This window comes from Arachis hypogaea, chromosome 13, assembly GCF_003086295.3.
Source record: "Arachis hypogaea cultivar Tifrunner chromosome 13, arahy.Tifrunner.gnm2.J5K5, whole genome shotgun sequence".
NCBI classification, from domain to species: Eukaryota; Viridiplantae; Streptophyta; class Magnoliopsida; order Fabales; family Fabaceae; genus Arachis; species Arachis hypogaea.
Genome location: NC_092048.1, coordinates 103,847,352 through 103,856,284, shown reverse-complemented (window position 1 = coordinate 103,856,284; position 8,933 = coordinate 103,847,352). Strand labels below are relative to the sequence as shown.

Below are 8,933 nucleotides of genomic sequence, written 5' to 3'. Positions count from 1 at the left end.
TCTCAGTCAGGCGGATAATAATTGATTATGGAGTTTTCAAAAATAATACTAATTAAATAAGGATAGAAATACTTATGTAAATCATTGGTGAGAATTTCAGATAAGCGTATGGAGATGCAATCGTCCCTCTGAACCTCTGCTTTCCTGCTGTCTTTATCCAATCAGTCTTACTCCTTTCTATGGCTGGCTTTATGCAAGGGCATCACCGTTGTCAGTGGCTACATCCCCTCCTCTTGTGAAAATGGTCCAAGATGCCCTGTCACGGCACGGCTAATCATCTGAGGTTCTCGATCATGCTGGAATAGGATTCACCCTCCTTTTGCGTCTGTCACTACGCCCAGCACTCGCGAGTTTGAAGCTCGTCACAGTCATTCAATCATTGAATCCTACTCGGAATACCACAGACAAGGTTTAGACTTTCCAGATTCTCTTGAATGCCGCCATCAATCTAGCTTACACCACGAAGATTCTGATTAAGAGATCTAAGAGATACTCATTCAATCTAATGTAGAACGGAAGTGGTTGTCAGGCACGTGTTCATACGGAATGATGATGATTGTCACGTTCATCACATTCAGGTTGAAGTACGAATGAATATCTTAGAAGCGGAACAAGTTGAATTGAATAGAAAAACAGTAGTACTTTGCATTAATCTTTGAGGAACAGCAGAGCTCCACACCTTAATCTATGGAGTGTAGAAACTCTACCGTTAAAAATACATAAGTGAAAGGTCCAGGCATGGCCGAATGGCCAGCCCCCACAACGAGATCACGGGATCAAAAAACAATCCAGGATGGATAATACAATAGTAAAAGGTCTTATTTATAATAAACTAGCTACTAGGGTTTACAGAAGTAAGTAATTGATGCATAAATCCACTTCCGGGGCCCACTTGGTGTGTGCTTGGGATGAGCTTGAATGTTACACGTGCAGAGGCTCTTTCTGGAGTTGAGCGCCAGGTTGTAACGTATTTCTGGCGTTCAACTCTGGTTTGTGACTTGTTTCTGGCGTTTAACTCCAGATAGCAGCGTAGAACTGGCGTTGAACGCCCTTTTACATCGTCTAAACTCGGCCAAAGTATGAACTATTATATATTGCTGGAAAGCCCTAGATGTCTACTTTCCAACGCAATTGGAAGTGAGCCATTTTGATTTCTGTAGTTCCAGAAAATCCACTTTGAGTGCAGCGAGGTCAGAATCCAACAGCATCAGCAGTCCTTCTTCAACCTCTGAATCTGATTTTTGCTCAAGTCCCTCAATTTCAGCCAGAAAATACCTGAAATCACAGAAAAACACACAAACTCATAGTAAAGTCCAGAAATGTGAATTTAACATAAAAACTAGTGAAAACATCCCTAAAAGTAACTAGATCCTACTAAAAACATTCTAAAAACAATGCCAAAAAGCGTACAAATTATCCGCTCATCTAGTGTCCCCGCACTTGGACCTTGTCCTGTGTACTTCTCTTCTAACTCCTCCTAGTGAACTTCAGCCACGGTTTCATCTATGATGTCACACTGGGAGATAGAAAGGTCATCCGGAGGGTGCTTCATAGCTCCATTTAAACTGAATTTCACTATTCTGCCATCTATTTCAAAAGAATAAGTTCCAGAAAATGCGTCCAGCTTGAATTTTGAAGTCTTCAGGAATGGTCTTTCAAGCAGGATTGATGATGGCCTTCCTGAGTCATTAGGGGGCATTTCCAGAATGTAGAAGTCAATGGGAAATGTGAGCCCCTTAATGCTCATTAATACATCTTCAGCAACTCCAACCACTATAATAATGCTTTTATCTGCTAACACAAAACGAGCTGCCGACCTTTTTAAGGGAGGAAGCCTCAAAGTATCATATATAGACAAAGGCATTATACTAACGCATGCTCCTAGATCACACATGCAGTCATAAAATATCACGCCACCAATAGTACAATTAACCATACATGGACCTGGATCACTACACTTTTCAGGTATACTTCCCATTAAAGCAGATATAGAACTACCTAAAGGAATAGTTTCTAATTCATTAATTTTGTCTTTATGTATGCATAAATCTTTTAGAAACTTTACGTATTTAGGTACCTGCTAAATAACATCAAAAAGGGGAACAGTTACCTCAACCTTTTTGAATATTTCTACCATTTTGGGAACAAGTTCCATCTGCTTCCTGGGCTTCCTTGCAATTTGTGAAAATGGAATGGAGAGGGCATTTTCTGCAGGGTCTGCCTCCTTGGGTGCTTCTTTCTGTGGTTAAGCCTCTATTTCTTCACCCATGTCCTGTATCGCCTCTTCCTCTTCAGCATCCTCTACTTCTACCACCTCTTCAGCTGAGGCGTGTCCTGATGGGATTGGCTCCTCCTGATTCCTCTCTTGCAGTGTGGTTCCGGACCTTAGAGTGATGGCATTGATGCCACCCTTTGGATTGGACAATGGTTGAGAAGGAATTCCACTGGAGCTTGCATGTTGAGTGTTTGAAGTGTTGGGTGATGCCAGCTGAGAGATGAGAGCTTGTATAGCAGATGCTAGGCCATTAAGTGAACTTTCCATGTTCCTTTGTCCTTGTGCAATGGATTGAAGAGCCTCGTCACTCGGAGAGGAATTAGATTGAGTGATCTGCAGAACTTATTGTTGGTTGTGCTGTGGTCCTTGGGACTGCCTCAGGTGAGGTGCTCTGTAAGGCTGGTTCTGGTTCTGCTGCATGTTGTTGTTATTATTCCACTTCTAATATCCTTGATTGTCTCTGCCTCCTCTGTTATTATTGTCCCTCCAATTCTGGTTAGAATTATCTCTCCAACCTTGGTTAGAACTGTCCTGCCATCCATGGTTGTAATTGCCACCTTAATTGTACCCTTGGTTGGGGTGGTCATAGAAGTTATGAGTGGCTGCCACAGTGTTGTCTTCCTGTTGGACCTGTAGACATTCATCAGTATAATGGCTGTAATCATCACAGATCCCACACACTCTCTGTGGGACTAATTGTTGGCTTTACTGTGCTTGTTGTTGACTCAACTGCATCTACTTCAGTAAGTTAGTCATTTCACATATACTCTGAGTCAGAGCAGTAGTTTCTTTGCTAGAAGATACCTCTGCAATAGCCTTTGACCGGCCTTATTTCTGTCTGTGATTCCTAGTAGATTCGGCTAAGTCGCTGATCAATTGCCATGCCTCATCAGTGGTCTTGTACTTTTTCATAGACCCATTGCTAGCACTTTCCAATGTGGTCTTATCTTGAGGCCTCATGCCCTGTGTAACGTAGCCGAGCAACACTATCTTGTCAATCATATGGTGGGGACATACTTCCAGAAGGTTGTTGAAGTGCTCCCAGTATTCATAGAGAGTCTCGGATTCATCCTGAACAATCATGAAAATGTCCTTCCTCAGTTTATCAGTAACTTCAGCTAGGAAGAATTTTTCCAAAAATTATCTTCTAAGCGTATCCCAGTCAGAAACAGTTGCTACGGGATGAGTGTAGTACCACTCTCTCGCCTTTCCCTCAAGAGAGAATGGGAAAGCTTTTAACAGAATAGAAGTTTCGTCTGCACCATCGCGCCTGACAGTAGAACAGGCTGCTTGGAAATCCCTAAGGTGCTTGATAGGCTCTTGAGCAGGTAAGTCATGAAACTTAGGCATCAAGTTGAGTAGTGCAGTCTTTATTTCAAAGTCTGTAGCCACTGCTGGGTGATGCGCTTGAAACGGTTGCATTGTGAAATCAAGGGCTCTAGCCTCCTGGATAGTAACTCTCCTAGGTTCTGCCATGTCATCTGCACGTAAATCAACCGAATCAGTAGAAAGGGAGCTTGTTTCTTCCTCAAGTGACGTTTCAGATTTGCTCTCGGAGAGGACTAACCGACGCCGAGCTTGCCTTATACGTGAAATAGTTCTTTCAATCTCAGGATCAAATACTGGCAAGCTTGGATCAGGAAGTGAACGCATCATTTAACGAAAGAAACATGTAGTGATGCCAGGGCATTTTGGCCAGTTTCACTGACCTTTTCTTTACTGTTTTTAGGGTCGTTTCATGCATTTTCTTAGGAAATAAGATAGTTTTGGGTAGATATTCACTTACATCTTGATTCAAGTATACATTGTGCACTTTACATGATTTCATGAGGATTTTGTATGAATTTAAGGACAAATTGGATGTTGCATTTCCCATGACTTGGACTAGAACTTTGATGCACTTTATTGCTTGATTTCAGGACAAAGGAAGCAAAGAAGAACCACATTAGTGGCTACGTTAGTTACACTAACGTTAACACTAACGTGGAATGGGAGTAACTTGCAAAGTTAATGAGAAAAGTAATTGCCAATAATGCTCTCGAAGCCATCATTGCCCACGTTAAGAGTCATGTTAACTAAGTTAACGTGAACTCTAACGTGGAAGAAAGGAAATGGAGCCAACGTTAGTGACACTTAACATTATCACTAACGTTGGACCAAGCTCATAAGTGGCCACGTTAGTTGCCACGTTAACTTAGTTAATGTGGCCTCTAACGTTAAGAAGTAAAGGGGAAGCCAACGTTAGTGACATTCAACTTTGTCACTAACGTTGGCCAAGTCACAATAAGCCACGTTAACTTCCACGTTAACGTAGTTAACGTGGAAGCTAACGTGAGGAGACAAAGTGGTCGACAACGTTAGTGACACCAAACATTGTCACTAACGTTGGAAGGAACCCACACAAGCCCCAATAAGCCACGTTAACTCCCATGTTAAATTAGTTAACGTGGAAGTTAACGTGAAGAATGGAGGTAATCGCCAACGTTAGTGACACCCAACATTGTCACTAACGTTGGAATTAGCCCACATAAGCCACTATGAGCCACGTTAACTCCCACGTTAACTTAGTTAACGTGGAAGCTAATGTGGATAAGGGAATGATGAGCCAACGTTAGTAACACTCAACTTTGTCACTAACGTTGGAGATGGCTAGCATGGCCACGTTAGAAGCCACGTTAACCTAGTTAACGTGGACTCTAACATGAGAAATAGGGGCACATTGGAACGTTAGTGACAATGGTAAGTGTCACTAACGTTCTCGAGAGTTGGCAAGCCTACGTTAAAAGAGCCATGTTAACTAAGTTAACGTGGACTCTAACGTAGGGAAGGGGGAGACTTCTCAACGTTATTGGAAAAGGCAAGTCCCAATAACGTGTGCAAAGGACAAAGAGGCAACGTTAGTGGCAACGTTTGTGCCACTAACGTTGAAGTTAACGTGGCCCTTACTTTGGTGAGGAACGTTAGTGAAAAAGGTGATTGTCACTAACATTCTCGAACCCATATTTTCACTGAACGTTAACACCACTAACGTCCTGAGCTAAGGTCTCTGCCCACTTCAAACTTTCTCTCTGCAAGTAAAGCCAAGCCCAATGAAGAAGAGAACTGCTTCAAACTCAAGATCCAAAGGCCCATACCCAAGACTTGAAGAGCCAACTAGAAGAACAGAAGAGTAGTATATATAGGAGTAGCTTTGAATTAAATGGAGAGTTGGAAATTATAGGGAGCCTCTTGGCATAGAACTACTCTCTGTATTTTACTTTCTCTGCACTTCTAGTTTCATCATGTATTCTCCATCTTTGTTTTCATTTTCCAGAGCTATGAACAACTAAACCCCTTTCATTGGGTTAGGGAGCTCTGTTGTAATTTGATGGATTAATACTAGTTTTCATTATTCTTCTTCTATCTTTTCTCTTGATTTTACTTGAAAGCTTTCGATCTTCATCCAATTGGGTAGTTATCTTAGAAAAGAAGCTATTCAAACTTGGATCTCTTCTGAACCTTGAAAGAGGAATGAAGAGATCATGCTAGAAATGCTTTCTCATGCTGGACCAAATTGGGTTTGGATGGATATGTGACTATAATTCTCTCAACACTTGATTTGGGAAATGCATGTGGTATAATCAGTGACCATACTTCATCTCTTCTCATGAGCAATTGACCAAGGAATTGGCTATTGATCAAGATTTGAGAGATTGAATTACAAGAAATTGTAATTCGATCACTTAAGATTGCCAAGGAGATCAATGAGTGCATAGATTGAGGAAGAGATGAAAATGAAATTGATCCGGAGAATGCAACATCTCCTGAGCCCAATGAACCCCCCATTTCTGATCTTACCCATTCTCTTTAATTTCTGTCATTTACTTTTATGAGCAATACCCCATTCCCATTTACAATTCAGCAATTTACTTTCAGTCATTTATTTTCAGTTCTTTAATTCTAGCATTTTACTTTTTCTGTCATTTACCTTCCCGCCATTTTATTTTCTGCAATTCTCTACTCAAATTCTGGATTCGCTCAACTAGAACATTCCTCTAATTAAAGTTGCTTGATCAATCAATCCCTGTGGGATTCGACCTCACTCTATTGTGAGTTTTTACTTGACGACAAATTCGGTACACTTGCTGAAGGAAATTTGTTATGAGACAAGTTTTCCGTGCATCAAGTTTATGGCGCCGTTACCGGGGATTGATTGTGCATCAACAATTATTAAATTGGAAGATAACTAGATTGAGCCTTTTTGTTTTGTTTCATTTAATTTTCTGTATGAGTAATTTACTTTCAGTTTTAGTTAATTTCTTCCCTTCCCCCTACTTTTTCTTTGTTATTTACAATTCATTTCACTAACCCACTATCTGTTTAATATATTGCATCACTCACATTAACAGTAATCTGATAGAAATACTTTTTGCATCTATTTTCCTTGCTTGTACTTGTTGGTTGTATGACAGGGAGAAGAAGCGGGGCTTCAACTTCCTTTGATTCTGAACCTGAGAGGACCTTCTTGAGATTAAGAAGGGAAGCAAGAGGAAAAACAGTAGTTGGTGCTGAGGAAGAGGAGGAATACTTTGAACCAAACATGGAAGACAACATGGAAAACCATCATGAAGAAGAGACTCACAACCATGGCGGAGGAGGTCGAGCAAATCATGCTGGGGAGGATAGAAGAGTTTTAGGCTCTTACATCAATCCAAACCCAGGAAACTGTGGAAGTAGCATTCAAAAGCCAACCATCCACGGCAACAATTTTGAACTGAAGCCACAACTCATCACCCTTGTGCAGAACAACTGCTCGTTCGGAGGGAGCATCCAAGAGGACCCCAATCAATACCTAACCACCTTCCTGAGAATATGTGACACAGTGAAGTCTAATGGTGTTCATCCTAACGCCTATAGACTGCTCTTATTTCCATTCTCACTCAATGATAAGGCAGCCAAGTGGCTGGAGTCTTTTCCGAAGGAGAGCTTGACAACTTGGGAAGATGTGGTGAGCAAATTCTTAGCAAGATTCTACCCCCCTCAACAAATCAATAGGCTGAGAGCTGAGGTCCAAACTTTCAGGCAACAAGATGGTGAGACTCTGTATGAAGCATGGGAGAGGTTTAAAGACCTAACAAGGAGGTGTCCACCTGACATGTTCAATGAATGAGTGCAGCTGCACATTTTCTATGAAGGCCTCTCTTATGAGTCAAAGAAGGCCATAGACCATTCATCTGGAGGATCTTTGAACAAGAAGAAGACCATTGAGGAGGCCATAGATGTCATTGAAACTGTAGCAGAGAATGACTACTTCTATGCTTCCGAAAGAGGGAACACAAGAGGAGTAATGGAGCTAAACAATGTAGATGCTCTGCTGGCCCAAAACAAGCTCATTACCCAGTAGCTGGCTGACCTCACCAAGAAAATGGAGAGGAACCAAGTAGCAGCAATCACCACTTCATCAACAACCCAAGAAGGAGTGAATGAAGAAGCAGAGGGTAGTCAGGAGCAAGCCAACTACATTGGGAATTCACCTAGGCAAAACCATGATCCATACTCCAAGACCTACAACCCTAGATGGTGAAATCACCCAAATTTTGGGTGGGAAAATCAACAAGACCAAAGCCTTGATCAAAGATGCCCAAATCCCAATAATGCAAGGCACTAACATTTCACATCTAGACCATATCAACACCCCAATAACAACACCTCTCCACATCCACATCAAAACCAAAATAACTTACCTCATCCTTCCACCTCTAATCACGATCTACAATCATTTGATGACAGACTCTCAAGGATTGAGAATCTACTTGAAGGCATAGGCAAAGAGATTCAAGAAAGTAAAGCGTTCCGAGAAGAAGTGATGTCCAATATGCAGAATCAGGATGCTGCCATCAAGAAACTTGAGACACAAATTGGCTACTTATTCAAGCAAATTCCCAGCCCCAACCTTCGCAGCAATACTAACTCAACCAAAAGGGAGGAGTGTCAGGCCATCACCCTTCGGAGTGGGAAGGAACTGAAGGAAACCCCCCAGAAACCACAAGAAGAGTACTCAAATAAAGAGGAAGAAGAGTAGGACGAAGCTCGAGTTCCGACTTTGAGTTCACAAAAAGGGGAAGGAGTGCTGAAGCCAGACGTCCCAAGAGTCCCATACCCTCAGCAATTAAAGAAGAAAGGAGACGACAATCAGTTTTCGAGATTTTTGGAAATCTTCAAGAAACTACAAATCAATATACCCTTTGCTAAAGCAATAGAACAAATGCCACTCTACGCCAAGTTCTTGAAGGAGCTTATGACTAAGAAGAGAAGCTGGAAGAACAACGAGATTGTGATACTAACCGAAGAATGTAGTGCTATCATTCAGCACAAACTACCCCAGAAATTGAAGGATCCTGGGAGTTTTCAGATCCCTTGCATTATAGGGAAAATCACAGTGGAGAAAGCTCTTTGTGACTTAGGAGCCAACATCAACTTGATGCCAGTAGCTATGATGAGGAAGATGAAGATAGAGGAGGCTAAACCAACGAAAATGGCCTTACAGTTGGCAGACAGATCGTTCAAGTTCCCTCATGGCGTAGTAGAGGATTTGCTGGTGAAAGTGGGAGACTTCATATTCCGGCAGACTTCGTAGTGCTGGACATGCAGGAGGAAGCCAAGACCTCCATTATCTTGG

The 8,933-nt window shown here is 41.8% G+C and overlaps 1 non-coding gene across 1 annotated transcript; it reads right to left on the bottom strand.

Moving 5' to 3' along the window:
* Positions 1 to 7,307: 7,307 nt before the first annotated feature.
* On the bottom strand, positions 7,308 to 7,411 carry LOC112738499 (small nucleolar RNA R71). The gene has a single exon (XR_003169457.1). It is a non-coding gene; the product is annotated as a small nucleolar RNA R71 (small nucleolar RNA).
* Between the last annotated feature and the right edge of the window lie 1,522 nt (positions 7,412 to 8,933).